The following is a 16,150-nucleotide window of genomic DNA, read 5'->3' as shown; positions in this document are numbered from 1 at the left end:
TTGAACGAACGAATGCATGAATGAATGAATGAATGAATGGTCCCAGTGCTTAGTATAGTGCTTGGCACATCGTAAACACTAACAGATGCCACAATTATTACTGTAGTCATCGTTGTTATTAGGAGAGGAAAACTAATGTCTGTCATTCCTGGTAGACTTGAAGCTCCCTGGAGGACAGGGATCCTGCCTACTTGGAAGAAGAACTTCACGAACTGTTCGTTGTGTTTCGAGGGTAGGTCAGGGACAAGTTTATGTCTCTGGGTGCTAGCAGGGAGTGCTGGTTAAGTGGCAAAGTTTCCTCTGTCCATCAAGGCCAGCTCAACCTCAAGCAATACAGAATTTCTTTCCATACCGTTGGTATGACATTCATATTATCAGAAGAATACAATAAAGAATACAACGGAAGACAATACAGTCAAGAATACAGTATTTGTGTCAGAAGAATACAGAGAGAAATGCTTTAAAATAGAACACAGTAAGCCCCACAGGCGTTTTCCATCCAACCCCAGATCCGCTTTGTTCTAGGAGATCTGATACTACTGCTAAGCAGGTCCAGGGGTCTTGATTAGCACAAGAGAGCAGTTTCACCTTTGTAACTATGTTGTCCTGAGTAAATCCAGTGAAATGACTGGAGTCACTCCAAAAGCCAGAATTGTCTTGAGTAAATCAAGTTAAGTGATTTGAGTGGTCAAGCGGGCCTAGGGCTGAACCAGCTGGGAGAGGGAGGTCAGAGACAAAGAAAGGGGGACAACTGCAGGACCAGTCGAACCTAGTACTTCTACACTACCAACTTCAAGCATCGTGCCCTAGTGGGAAGAGCACGGGCCTGGGAGTCAGAGGATCTCGGTTCTAATTCCAGCTCTGCCAGTCGCTTGCTGTGGCACTTTGGCCAAGATGCTTCACTTCTCTGTGCTTCAGTTTCCTCACCTGTAAAATGGGGATTCAATACCTATTCTCCCTCTGATTTAGACCGTGCCCCCCATGGGGGATGGGGACTGTGTCTGAACCGATTAACTCGTACCTGCCACAGCACTTAGGATCTTGCTTGACACATAGTAAGTGTTTACTAAATGCCGTTATTATGACTATCATTATGCTTATCGGTAGTAGTAACTCTATTGTATTGTTCTCTCCCAAGTGCTCAGCACAGTGGTATTTATTGGATCTGGTATTTACCTGCACTCAGTGGATACCATCGATTGACCGACCGATTGAAAATTTGGATAGATCGAGTCCTTCGCCGTGGACGTGTCCAGCTCAGATTCCTAAATCCTTCAGCCCCAAGGTGACCAGACACCCGCAAAAGCCAGCCCCGCAGAGGCTCGAGCCACGGAAAGGTGGCGGTCCGCCACCCGGGACCCACAGACGGAGGGCCGGGCCTTCCTCCGGAGCGACCCTGGGCGGCCACCGCTCTCAGCGTCCGCCCCGTCGGCCGGGCCTCCCCTCTCCGTCGTCCGATTGCCGGTATTTATCGAGCACTAAGTTCGTGCGGAGCCCTGGACTGAGCTCCCGGAGGGTCCAATCCAACAGACTCAGCAGACATGTCCCCTGCCCGTGACAGGTTTACGGCCTAGAGGGTGGAGACGGACATTAATAGGAATAAATAATGGGCAGAGATGTTTCCTGCCCATATAAAGAGCTTTATTGTGCAAATGGGCCCAAGGACAAAGACCTGCCTCCTCCAAACCACCCATCGGTGGTCTTCCTTTGCCAGACCAGGGTGGTACGGATGACAAGGATGACGAAAACTGTTCGTCTATTTGTTCAGTTGTATTTATGGAGCGAGTTTCTGTGTGCAAAGCACCGTACCAAGTAGTTGGGAGAGTACAGCACAACCATATAACGGACACGTTCCCTGCCCACGACGAGCTCACAGACTAGAGGGGGAAACAGGCATTAATAGAAATGAATAAATTCCAGCTGGCTGGCCCATGGTAAGTGCCGACCGCATGCCCAACACCGGGACGGACAGGGGATGTTCCAGTCGGGCACGGTCCCCGCCCCTCACGGGACTCCCAGTCTGGCGGGGAGGGCCCCCCTGTCTATCATTGTATCGTCCTCTCTCACGGGGCTTAATACTGTGCTCTGCACCCAGTAAGCGCTCAATAAATACCAGTGACTGACTGGCTGCCTCCTGCATCTGACAGCCTGGAGGTTCTTGAGGAGCAGGGAGACGGGGCCTGAACGTTTTTGTAGAACAATCAGTCATCTGTCTTTTTCCACCCGTATATTCAGCGTGTCACCGGATCCTGTCAGTTGAACCTTCACACCGTGAATAAAATCTGCTCCCTGCTCTCCATCCAAACGGGTAGCACGCAAAGCCGAGCGCTCGTCCTTTACCGCTTCAGTGGCTGTTTCGGCCTCCCGCCACTCCTGCCCTTACTTCACTCTGCTGCCCGGATGATTTTGCTACAGAAACACTCAGTTCCCGTCTCGCAACTCTTCAAGAACCTTCAGAGATTGCCCGTCCACCTCCGTGTCGAGCAGAAACTCCATACCGGGCTTTAAAGCTCTCAGTCGCCTTGCTCCCTTCTTCCTTCCCCTTGCCGCTCCCCCGGTCCATCCTGGAATGCCCTCCCTCTTAATAATAATAGCAATGATGATGGCCTTTGTTAAGTGTTTACTATGTGCCAAGCCCTCTTCTAGGCACTAGGGTAGATACAGAGTAATCTGGTTGTCCCACGTGGAGCTCACACTTTTAATCCCCATTTTACAGATGAGGTCACTGAGGCACAGAGACGTGAAGTGACCTGCCCAAGGTCACACAGCAGACAAGTGGCAGAGCTGGGATTGGAATCCACGTCCTCCGACTCCCAAGACGGTGCTGTTTCCATTAAGCCACACCGCAGCTCGTCTCCGAGAGGCGACCGCTCTCCGCACCCTCCGAGACTTATTGAAGGCACGACTCTTCCGGGCAGCCTGACCCCGCTAAGTCCTCATTTGTTCTCCCACTCCATTCTGCATCGCCCTGATCTTCTCCCTTTATTCACCTCACTCCCTCAGCCCCCACAGCCGTTTTGTCCGTATCTGTAATTTATTGATTTATTTACATTTACGTCCATCTCCCCCTCTGGACTGCAAGCTCGTTGTGGGCGGGGAAGGTCTTGTTTATAAGGTCTTATTGTTCTAACCGCTCAGTGCAGTGCTCTGCACAGAGTAAGCGCTCATTAAGTTGATGGCTCGATGCAACGATAGGCATCGAATCCCCATTTTACAACTGAGGAAAAGAAGCCCTGGAGAAGCGAGGCAACTCGCCAGTCGAGGTCACACGGTGGGGCAGGCATCGGAGCAGGGAGGAGAATCCGGGTCCCGTGGCACGGCAGGTCGGCGCGCAAACACAGTAGCCGTGTGGTGCTGCACGAGGAAGGCTCCCCGCCGTGGGCGTGTTTTCCTCCAGCCCCAGCCTGGACCACTGGATGGTGGTAGAAGCTTTATCTACCACCCAGGAAGCCACAGGACACCCCCCGACCTCTCTTCCTCAAGCAGCCACGAAACCTCATCCTACTTAATCCCGCCCGCGATGGAGTCTCGGCGCGACTCCACGTGCAGAGGCCCGCCTCGGGGACCGCTCAAGGCACGGGCCCCCGGCTGGCTTCTCGGCTCTAGATTTCCCCGATGGCTCGGTCCACTTATCGCCTCGGGTGCGTAGGGTACATAGTAGCGTCGGGACAGCGATCTGCACATAGGGAGCACTCAATCGATCGGACTGTGCCCGACCTGATGATCTTGTACCTACCCTAGTGCTCAGCACGTTATCGGGCTCCTAGTAAGCGCTTAAGAAATCATATGGCCGGGGGACGGGGACGGGGTGGGGGTGGGGGGGGCGGGGGTCCGTGGTGACTTGGAGGCCGACCCCGGCTAGGGCGGGCCCGGGCTCACGGAGCCCGCAGCTCTGGGGCCTCCTCCCCGCCGGTCCCTCTCGGTGCCCCCAGCCTGGGGTCCCCCGGCCATGAGGACGGTGACCCTGAGGAAGCAACGTGGCCTAGCGGATAGAGCACGGGCCTGGGAGTCAGCGGGTTCTAATCCAGGCTCCGCCACTCGATTGCCGTGTTGACCTTGGGCAAGTTACTTCACTTCTCTGCACCTCCGTTACCTCATCAGTACAATGGGAATTAGCATGGTGGAGCCCCACATGGGACAGGGACTACGTCCCACTTGACTATAGTGTATCTACCTCGGTGCTCAGTACCGTGCCCCACACATAGTAAGCGCTGTACAAAAATACCATAAACAAACAATTTAAAAAAAAAAAAATCCTTCGGGAACTTTCTTTTCTCAATCAATTGATCTTAGTTATCGAGTGTTTATTGTGTGCCGAGAATTCTTTCATTCATTCGGTGGTATATATTGGGCACTTGTGTGCAAAGCACTGTAGTGAGGGCTTGGGAGTGTACAATAGAACACCCAACAGACACATTCCTGCCCACAACAGGCTCACGGTCTAAAGCCGGAGACAGACATGAATATAAATGAATAAATAAATTACAGATATATGTTTGTCCCTGACCCATAGCGACGCCATGGACACACCTCTCTCAGAATGACCCACTTTCATCTGCAGTCGTTCCGGTGGCGTATTTTTCTCGGTAAAAATACGGAAGCGGTGTATCGTCGCCTCTTTCCGCACAGCCGACTCGAGTCTCCGCCTTCGACTCTCTCCTACGAGGGCTGCCGCCTGGGACAGTACGGCAATATACAGGTGATACAGGATGAATGAAGGAGCAAATGAGAGTGGTGCAGGGAGGAGGGGAGAGGGGGGGCTTAAGGGAAGGCGATGTACTTTCAATGTACTTTAGAGGAGCTGTACTTGTACTTTCAATAAGATTTTGAAGGGAGAGGAGCGCGATCATCTGTCTTAATTTTACTAAGCACTTGGGAGAGCCCAGTACCACAGAGCCGGTAGTCACGCCCCTTGCCTACAACGAGCTTAAGGTCTAGAGGGCGAGACAGATGTTGATAGCAATGAATGAACCACCGATATCCGTTCTCACCTTCACTTCCAAAAAACAGTCCCGTTTCCCCCGTCCCCTTGCCCCTTCAAGGAAAGCTAGGAAAAGAAGTTCATCGGCGTCGGAATCAGGAGATTCACCTACAGTCAGGAACGTTTGCCAAAAATGATCAAAATCCTCTACGTCTTTTTCTAATGCCCCAGCATCGAATCGGTTGATCGGTGGTACTTGGGTGCGGAAGAATGGGCCGGATCCAGGCCGCTCCAACCCGTCAATCAATTAATCGTATTTATTGAGCGCTTACTGTGTGCAGAGCACTGTACTAAGTGCTTGGGAAGTACAAGTTGGCAACCTATAGAGATGGTCCCTACCCAACAGTGGGCTCACAGTCTAGAAGAAGTACCGTACGGTCCCAAGCACTCAGCACGGTGCTCCACACATGGTAAGCACTCAATAGATATGGGACGTGGACAGAGTCCAAGCCGATTTTTTGATGTCTTTCTCAGTACTTAGCAATTAGCCCATTAAAAAAAAAAAAACAAAGAGAGAGAAACATTACTTTTTTTCCCTTTGTACACACCCCTTACCCCATCAAGTATTTTAATTCATTATTAAGCTGAGGCAGAGAGACACATTATTCAGGTGAAGACATACGCACAAGTACCTTTACAACCTTATTTTACTTTATGCAGATACTTATACACACCCTCTTCTTTGCACATTACATTACTTATCTTTATTCAGGCGCTCACACAAACACATTGCATTACTTATCTCTATTCAGGCGCTTACACAAACACATTGCATTTATAGACCGACCCGCAGGCTTGAACCGACAACCTCTGCCTTGAAAGGCGGACCACTTACCTCTGTTCCACAAGCTGCTTCACACTGGCTGGCTGTTCGGCTTGGCCCCTTAAGCTCTAATTCTAAGAGAAAGCAGGTGAGCTTGAAGGTTTTTTTTTTTTTTCCCTCCCCTAGTTAGGTCATCTGCTTGAAATAGGATGAACGAGCAGGTTTCGCTCGTGAGGCCTGTGGTGGCCTAGAGGTGAAGGTAACAGCCTTGAAAGGCTGGAGACCTGGGTTCTAATCCCCGCTTGGGTATGAGCGCTTAGGAAACCTGTAAATACATAGTAGTGCTTAGAATAAGTTATCTAGACAGGCTGACATAAAATTTTTAATTCTACCTTGTCAGTAACCTTGAAAATTGATTAGCTCATAACTTAATTAACTTAATTGATCACAGCTGAAATCATTCAAATTGCATTAATTAATCACAGCAGTGAGTGACTGATTTCAATATTAGCATAGCATCATCACGAATTGATGTAGTCAGTCATAATTAATAAGGCACAACAAATTAATCAATCACAGCTGTGAGCAACTGATTTTAGCTGTCATTGATTACATTAGTAATTAATCAATTGATCATAGCTGAAATGGATAAATTTATTAATAGCACTTATTCACAGCTGTGATCAATAATATGAATCATTTTTGAAAAAGAAGGGGGGGAGGGGAGGGGGGGAAAGGGGGGGAGGGGAGGGGGGGAAAGGGGGGGAGGGGAGGGGGGGAAAGGGGGGAGGGGAGGGGGGGAAAGGGGGGGAGGGGAGGGGGGGAAAGGGGGGGAGGGGAGGGGGGGAAAGGGGGGGAGGGGAGGGGATCCTGGTAACCCCCTCCCGTTCCTTATCATTCTTAATCGTCGATGTTGATATCAACAGTATCGTTGATGCTACCGTCTGTAATTGACAAAGGTATTGTATCTGTCATAATTGCTGTCATTAATGCTACTGTTGTCAGTAATGTTACCGTTCTTATTTGACAAAGGTATTACCCCTGTCATTATACGGACAATATGAGTGTAAAGAAAAAGTAATAACATAGGTATGGTTTGCATCCTTAATGTCGTTTTGCCATTAATTGCCTTTGCCATTAATTAATTAATTGCCATTAATTTACCATTTGAAAAAGGCAGTACCTTTATCAAATAAGAACGGTAACATTACTGACAACAGTAGCATTAATGACAGCAATTATGACAGATACAATACCTTTGTCAATTACAGACGGTAGCATCAACGATACTGTTGATATCAACATCGACGATTAAGAATGATAAGGAACGGGAGGGGGTTACCAGGATCCCCTCCCCTCCCCCCCCTTTCCCCCCCTCCCCCTCCCCCCCCTTTCCCCCCCCTCCCCCTCCCCCCCCTTTCCCCCCCCTCCCCTCCCCCCCCCCCTTTCCCCCCCTCCCCCTCCCCCCCCTTCTTTTTCAAAAATGATTCATATATTGATCACAGCTGTGAATAAGTGATTAATAAATTTATCCATTTCAGCTATGATCAATTGATTAATTACTAATGTAATCAATGACAGCTAAAATCAGTTGCTCACAGCTGTGATTGATTAATTTGTTGTGCCTTATTAATTATGACTGACTACATCAATTCGTGATGATGCTATGCTAATATTGAAATCAGTCACTCACTGCTGTGATTAATTAATGCAATTTGAATGATTTCAGCTGTGATCAATTAAGTTAATTAAGTTATGAGCTAATCAATTTTCAAGGTTACTGACAAGGTAGAATTAAAAATTTTATGTCAGCCTGTCTAGATAACTTATTCTAAGCACTACTATGTATTTACAGGTTTCCTAAGCGCTCATACCCAAGCGGGGATTAGAACCCAGGTCTCCAGCCTTTCAAGGCTGTTACCTTCACCTCTAGGCCACCACAGGCCTCACGAGCGAAACCTGCTCGTTCATCCTATTTCAAGCAGATGACCTAACTAGGGGAGGGAAAAAAAAAAAAAAACCTTCAAGCTCACCTGCTTTCTCTTAGAATTAGAGCTTAAGGGGCCAAGCCGAACAGCCAGCCAGTGTGAAGCAGCTTGTGGAACAGAGGTAAGTGGTCCGCCTTTCAAGGCAGAGGTTGTCGGTTCAAGCCTGCGGGTCGGTCTATAAATGCAATGTGTTTGTGTAAGCGCCTGAATAGAGATAAGTAATGCAATGTGTTTGTGTGAGCGCCTGAATAAAGATAAGTAATGTAATGTGCAAAGAAGAGGGTGTGTATAAGTATCTGCATAAAGTAAAATAAGGTTGTAAAGGTACTTGTGCGTATGTCTTCACCTGAATAATGTGTCTCTCTGCCTCAGCTTAATAATGAATTAAAATACTTGATGGGGTAAGGGGTGTGTACAAAGGGAAAAAAAGTAATGTTTCTCTCTCTTTGTTTTTTTTTTTTTTAATGGGCTAATTGCTAAGTACTGAGAAAGACATCAAAAAATCGGCTTGGACTCTGTCCACGTCCCATATCTATTGAGTGCTTACCATGTGTGGAGCACCGTGCTGAGTGCTTGGGACCGTACGGTACTTCTTCTAGACTGTGAGCCCACTGTTGGGTAGGGACCATCTCTATAGGTTGCCAACTTGTACTTCCCAAGCACTTCGTACAGTGCTCTGCACACAGTAAGCGCTCAATAAATACAATTAATTGATTGATTGACTGATTCAATCGACAGACACGTCCCCCCGTCCATGACCGGCTTATGGTCTAGAGGGAGGGAGATGGACATTGATAAAAATCGATAAACAGATTATGGACATAAGCGCCACGGGGCCGGGAACGGGCAAAGGACCAAGGGAACGCTACTCACGGCGTGGGGGGAACGGAGCCGGGACTTCAGTGGACGTGGACGTGTGTCCGCGCGGGGAAAGCGGAGGGACCTCGGGGTAGAAATCCTCCTGCAGAGAAGTCAAGTCGTGCGCTTCCATATCGGTCGACGCGTGCCTGCTTGGACGCTACCTACTAGCCACTCTTTACCTGCCACTATTCCTGTGGCCCTTTCCTCGTCTATGAACGCACATCTCTGCCACTTGTCTGCTGTGTGACCTTGGGCAAGACACTTAACTTCTCTGTGCCTCAGTTCCCTCATCTGAAAAAAAAATGGGGATGAAGACTGTGTGCCCCACGTGGGATGACCTGATTAGCTTGTCTCTCCCCCAGTGCTTAGTTCACCCTTTGGCACATAGTAAGTGCTTACCCAATACCATCATGATTTTTATTATTATCAACATCTCCTACGCAGGAGGGTTTAAAACACTCCACATTGAGCTGCTCAGGTAAACGTTTTAGCTCTACTTGGTTGGCCATCTCTAAAATTTTGGTTTCTTTGTAGTTAACGATGCTAATTGAGAACAGCTCATATCAATTAACTGTAATGAGACAATAACATTGACATTAACGAAGCGCTTTCCTCATCTATAAAACTGAGATTCAAAACCCCTTTTCCGTTCCCCTTAGACCACGGACGCCCGCCCCGTACCGGGCCCTCGAAAAAGATCACAGGTCATTCGGAGCTATAGATCCGACATCGCCGTCCACCTACCCGCCTCGAGGCCGAAGATCGCCGTGGGCCGGAGACGTGTTCCCCCGATTCCGCCGATTTCGATGTCTTCCGCCGATTCAGGGCTTGGTTCAGTGTCCCATACGTGGCGAGGGCTGACGAACGCCACCGGCAGTGAGCCTTATCATCTCCTCCCTGGAGCCCGGATAGCCGATGCCGTCGGGGAACGGCGCCGGCTCTTAGAACGGTGCTCGATGGTTAGAATTGAGCTTGGCACGTAGTGAGCACTGAACAAATACCATTTCAATTATTACCTCGTACACTGTACTGAGCGCTGGGGTAGATCAAAGGTGATCGGATTAGACACAGCGCATTTCCCACAAAGTGACGCGCCCGAGGTCACACGGCAAGCCAGAAAGGTGTCAACGGATGCTATCGCGTCATACTCTTCTTCCAAGCGCTCGATCCAGTGTTCTGCACGCGGTGAGCGCTCAATAAAGATGATGGAACGACGGATCGATGAAGGATAGCGGTCGGAAAGGGAAGAGAGGAGGAGATGGGTGTTTTAATGAGGAGTGCGGGGATGAGGTCGCGGGGGGGGGCGGGCGGGGCGGTACAGAGGGTAGATAGATTTTGGGGAGGAGGAGGAGGAGGGAGACCTCTTCGGGAGATAACACTCATGAGGACAGGAGAATCGAAGAGGGGAGGGGGATGAGCCTGGATGGGTGTGCAAGGGAGATTTTAGGGAGATCAAGCTTGCTGATTTCAGTTTTTCCCGGGGAAGCTTCTAGAGATGCCACTGAGGGCAAGAAGAGATGGGCGGAAGGCCGGGGGTTTCAAGAGGGAGCGGGCGGGGACTATGGCTACCGACTCGGTTAGATCGCACTCTCCCGAGAGCTCGGCACAGAGCTCTGCACGCGGTCAAGTGCTCGAGAAATGCGTCCGATTAAGTTCAAAGTCCCCATCCCGTGAGCCCCGTGACTTCGGTGTGATCTTCGATTCATCGCTCTCATCCGACCCGATCCGTCGCCCAAACCCGTCGGTTCTACCTTTGCAACATCTCTAGAGTCCATGCTTTCTTCTCCATCTGAACCGGTGATGGGTACCGGAACCGGCGCTCGATACGTTGCCCGGAACTTACTACGGTGCCTGGCGTGCACTAGGTGCTTCACGAATACCTTAAAGACAACAAACATCCGCTAACACCTACCGTGATGATCCCAACGCTAATTGTATCCCTCTCTAACTATTGCACCGACCCCCCCGCCCCCCCCCCCCACCCCCCGCTAACCTCTCTTCCACCTGCTCTCCCCACTCCGGTCATTCATTCATTCAACCCTACTTATTGAGCGCTTACTGTGTGCAGAGCACTCTACCGAGGGCTCGGAATGCACAATTCAGCAATACGGAGAGACGATCCCTGCTCACGCCGGGCTTTCAGACTTGACTCTGCTGCCCGGATCTTTTTTTTCTTTTTAAAAAAAAAGACATTCGGGTCCCGTTTCCCCGCTCCTCGAGAACCTCCGGGAGTCACCCGTCCACCTCGACGTCTGAAAGAAACTCCTTGCCCCTGCCTTTAAAGATTCGTCCCCTCCTCCCACCCTGCGCTGATTTCCCACTCTGACCCAGCCGGTACACTCTGCTCCTCTGAGGCCAACCTGCTCGCCCTACCTCCGTCTCGTCTACCTTGCCACCTACTCGGCTCCCACGTCCCGCCTCTTGCCTGGAACGGCCTCCCCCTCCATATCTGACAGACGGCCGCTCTCCCCAAATCCAAATCCTGACGCAAATCGGATCTCCTCCGATAGGACTTCCCCGCTTAAGCCTTCGTTAGCTCTACTCCCTCTCCCTGCTGGGCCGTCGACGTGCATGGCGGTGTACCCTTGAAGCGCTTGATATTCACCTCCCCCTTCCCTCCAATCCATTGGTGTACATAGCCGTCGGAAACCTATTTCAATGTCTGTTTCTCCCTCTGGATGGTCAGGTCGCTGTGGGCGGGGAACGTGTCTAGTGCCTCTACTGCATCCTAAGTAACCCCCTAAGCGCTTTACGGTGCTCTGCCCACAGTAAGCGCTCGGTAAATACCACCGACGGATGGAACGATGGGCCGCCCGCTTGTTTTGCTGTGTCTATACAAGTAATTCTATTGATTTCTATCGATGCCTATTTACTCGTTTTGATATCTGCCTCCCTCCTTCGAAACAGTACGGCCGGCGTGGGCGAGGACTGTCTGTCTTTATTGCTGAATTTTACTCCCCAAGCCCTTAGTACAGTGCTCTGCACATGGCAAGCGCTCAATAAATGCGATTGAATGAACAAATGACCTTCAGCTCCTTAAAGACGGCAATCGTCCCCTCCCAAGTGCTCGCTACAGCGCTCTGCACGCTGCGAGCTCCCCGAGAGCGTGGATCGTGTGCTCGGCCCATTCTTCCGCACCCAAGTACCACCGATCAACCGATTCAATGCTGGGGCATTAGAAAAAGACGTAGAGGATTTTGATCGTTTTTGGCAAACGTTCCTGACTGTAGGTGAATCTCCTGATTCCGACGCCGATGAACTTCTTTTTCTAGCTTTCCTTGAAGGGGCAAGGGGACGGGGGACGGGACTGTTTTTGGAAGTGAAGGTGAGAACGGATATCGGTGGTTCATTCATTGCTATCAACATCTGTCTCGCCCTCTAGACCTTAAGCTCGTTGTAGGCAAGGGGCGTGACTACCGGCTCTGTGGTACTGGGCTCTCCCAAGTGCTTAGTAAAATTAAGACAGATGATTGCGCTCCTCTCCCTTCAAAATCTTATTGAAAGTACAAGTACAGCTCCTCTAAAGTACATTGAAAGTACATCGCCTTCCTTAAGCCCCCCTCTCCCCTCCTCCCTGCACCACTCTCATTTGCTCCTTCATTCATCTGTATCACCTGTATATTGCCGTACTGTCCCAGGCGGCAGCCTCGTAGGAGAGAGTCGAAGGCGGAGACTCGAGTCGGCTGTGCGGAAAGAGGCGACGATACACCGCTTCCGTATTTTTACCGAGAAAAATACGCCACCGGAACGACTGCAGATGAAAGTGGGTCATTCTGAGAGAGGTGTGTCCATGGCGTCGCTATGGGTCAGGGACAAACATATATCTGTAATTTATTTATTCATTTATATTCATGTCTGTCTCCGGCTTTAGACCGTGAGCCTGTTGTGGGCAGGAATGTGTCTGTTGGGTGTTCTATTGTACACTCCCAAGCCCTCACTACAGTGCTTTGCACACAAGTGCCCAATATATACCACCGAATGAATGAAAGAATTCTCGGCACACAATAAACACTCGATAACTAAGATCAATTGATTGAGAAAAGAAAGTTCCCGAAGGATTTTTTTTTTTTAAATTGTTTGTTTATGGTATTTTTGTACAGCGCTTACTATGTGTGGGGCACGGTACTGAGCACCGAGGTAGATACACTATAGTCAAGTGGGACGTTGTCCCTGTCCCACGTGGGGCTCCACCATGCTAATTCCCATTGTACTGATGAGGTAACGGAGGTGCAGAGAAGTGAAGTAACTTGCCCAAGGTCAACCCGGCAATCGAGTGGCGGAGCCTGGATTAGAACCCGCTGACTCCCAGGCCCGTGCTCTATCCGCTAGGCCACGTTGCTTCCTCAGGGTCACCGTCCTCACGGCCGGGGGACCCCAGGCTGGGGGCACCGAGAGGGACCGGCGGGGAGGAGGCCCCAGAGCTGCGGGCTCCGTGAGCCCGGGCCCGCCCTAGCCGGGGTCGGCCTCCGAGTCACCACGGACCCCCGCCCCCCCCCACCCCCACCCCGTCCCCGTCCCCCGGCCATATGATTTCTTAAGCGCTTACTAGGAGCCCGATAACGTGCTGAGCACTAGGGTAGGTACAAGATCATCAGGTCGGGCACAGTCCGATCGATTGAGTGCTCCCTATGTGCAGATCGCTGTCCCGACGCTACTATGTACCCTACGCACCCGAGGCGATAAGTGGACCGAGCCATCGGGGAAATCTAGAGCCGAGAAGCCAGCCGGGGGCCCGTGCCTTGAGCGGTCCCCGAGGCGGGCCTCTGCACGTGGAGTCGCGCCGAGACTCCATCGCGGGCGGGATTAAGTAGGATGAGGTTTCGTGGCTGCTTGAGGAAGAGAGGTCGGGGGGTGTCCTGTGGCTTCCTGGGTGGTAGATAAAGCTTCTACCACCATCCAGTGGTCCAGGCTGGGGCTGGAGGAAAACACGCCCACGGCGGGGAGCCTTCCTCGTGCAGCACCACACGGCTACTGTGTTTGCGCGCCGACCTGCCGTGCCACGGGACCCGGATTCTCCTCCCTGCTCCGATGCCTGCCCCACCGTGTGACCTCGACTGGCGAGTTGCCTCGCTTCTCCAGGGCTTCTTTTCCTCAGTTGTAAAATGGGGATTCGATGCCTATCGTTGCATCGATCCATCAACTTAACGAGCGCTTACTCTGTGCAGAGCACTGCACTGAGCGGTTAGAACAATAAGACCTTATAAACAAGACCTTCCCCGCCCACAACGAGCTTGCAGTCCAGAGGGGGAGATGGACGTAAATGTAAATAAATCAATAAATTACAGATATGGACAAAACGGCTGTGGGGGCTGAGGGAGTGAGGTGAATAAAGGGAGAAGATCAGGGCGATGCAGAATGGAGTGGGAGAACAAATGAGGACTTAGCGGGGTCAGGCTGCCCGGAAGAGTCGTGCCTTCAATAAGTCTCGGAGGGTGCGGAGAGCGGTCGCCTCTCGGAGACGAGCTGCGGTGTGGCTTAATGGAAACAGCACCGTCTTGGGAGTCGGAGGACGTGGATTCCAATCCCAGCTCCGCCACTTGTCTGCTGTGTGACCTTGGGCAGGTCACTTCACGTCTCTGTGCCTCAGTGACCTCATCTGTAAAATGGGGATTAAAAGTGTGAGCTCCACGTGGGACAACCAGATTACTCTGTATCTACCCTAGTGCCTAGAAGAGGGCTTGGCACATAGTAAACACTTAACAAAGGCCATCATCATTGCTATTATTATTAAGAGGGAGGGCATTCCAGGATGGACCGGGGGAGCGGCAAGGGGAAGGAAGAAGGGAGCAAGGCGACGGAGAGCTTTAAAGCCCGGTATGGAGTTTCTGCTCGACACGGAGGTGGACGGGCAATCTCTGAAGGTTCTTGAAGAGTTGCGAGACGGGAACTGAGTGTTTCTGTAGCAAAATCATCCGGGCAGCAGAGTGAAGTAAGGGCAGGAGTGGCGGGAGGCCGAAACAGCCACTGAAGCGGTAAAGGACGAGCGCTCGGCTTTGCGTGCTACCCGTTTGGATGGAGAGCAGGGAGCAGATTTTATTCGCGGTGTGAAGGTTCAACTGACAGGATCCGGTGACACGCTGAATATACGGGTGGAAAAAGACAGATGACTGATTGTTCTACAAAAACGTTCAGGCCCCGTCTCCCTGCTCCTCAAGAACCTCCAGGCTGTCAGATGCAGGAGGCAGCCAGTCAGTCACTGGTATTTATTGAGCGCTTACTGGGTGCAGAGCACAGTATTAAGCCCCGTGAGAGAGGACGATACAATGATAGACAGGGGGGCCCTCCCCGCCAGACTGGGCGTCCCGTGAGGGGCGGGGACCGTGTCCGACTGGAACATCCCCTGTCCGTCCCGGTGTTGGGCATGCGGTCGGCACTTACCATGGGCCAGCCAGCTGGAATTCATTCATTTCTATTAATGCCTGTTTCCCCCTCTAGTCTGTGAGCTCGTCGTGGGCAGGGAACGTGTCCGTTATATGGTTGTGCTGTACTCTCCCAACTACTTGGTACGGTGCTTTGCACACAGAAACTCGCTCCATAAATACAACTGAACAAATAGACGAACAGTTTTCGTCATCCTTGTCATCCGTACCACCCTGGTCTGGCAAAGGAAGACCACCGATGGGTGGTTTGGAGGAGGCAGGTCTTTGTCCTTGGGCCCATTTGCACAATAAAGCTCTTTATATGGGCAGGAAACATCTCTGCCCATTATTTATTCCTATTAATGTCCGTCTCCACCCTCTAGGCCGTAAACCTGTCACGGGCAGGGGACATGTCTGCTGAGTCTGTTGGATTGGACCCTCCGGGAGCTCAGTCCAGGGCTCCGCACGAACTTAGTGCTCGATAAATACCGGCAATCGGACGACGGAGAGGGGAGGCCCGGCCGACGGGGCGGACGCTGAGAGCGGTGGCCGCCCAGGGTCGCTCCGGAGGAAGGCCCGGCCCTCCGTCTGTGGGTCCCGGGTGGCGGACCGCCACCTTTCCGTGGCTCGAGCCTCTGCGGGGCTGGCTTTTGCGGGTGTCTGGTCACCTTGGGGCTGAAGGATTTAGGAATCTGAGCTGGACACGTCCACGGCGAAGGACTCGATCTATCCAAATTTTCAATCGGTCGGTCAATCGATGGTATCCACTGAGTGCAGGTAAATACCAGATCCAATAAATACCACTGTGCTGAGCACTTGGGAGAGAACAATACAATAGAGTTACTACTACCGATAAGCATAATGATAGTCATAATAACGGCATTTAGTAAACACTTACTATGTGTCAAGCAAGATCCTAAGTGCTGTGGCAGGTACGAGTTAATCGGTTCAGACACAGTCCCCATCCCCCATGGGGGGCACGGTCTAAATCAGAGGGAGAATAGGTATTGAATCCCCATTTTACAGGTGAGGAAACTGAAGCACAGAGAAGTGAAGCATCTTGGCCAAAGTGCCACAGCAAGCGACTGGCAGAGCTGGAATTAGAACCGAGATCCTCTGACTCCCAGGCCCGTGCTCTTCCCACTAGGGCACGATGCTTGAAGTTGGTAGTGTAGAAGTACTAGGTTCGACTCGTCCT

This window comes from Tachyglossus aculeatus, chromosome 2 (genome assembly GCF_015852505.1).
Source record: "Tachyglossus aculeatus isolate mTacAcu1 chromosome 2, mTacAcu1.pri, whole genome shotgun sequence".
In the NCBI taxonomy this organism is placed as follows: Eukaryota; Metazoa; Chordata; class Mammalia; order Monotremata; family Tachyglossidae; genus Tachyglossus; species Tachyglossus aculeatus.
The sequence above is the reverse complement of the archived record's forward strand: the minus strand, read 5'-3'. Positions refer to the sequence as shown.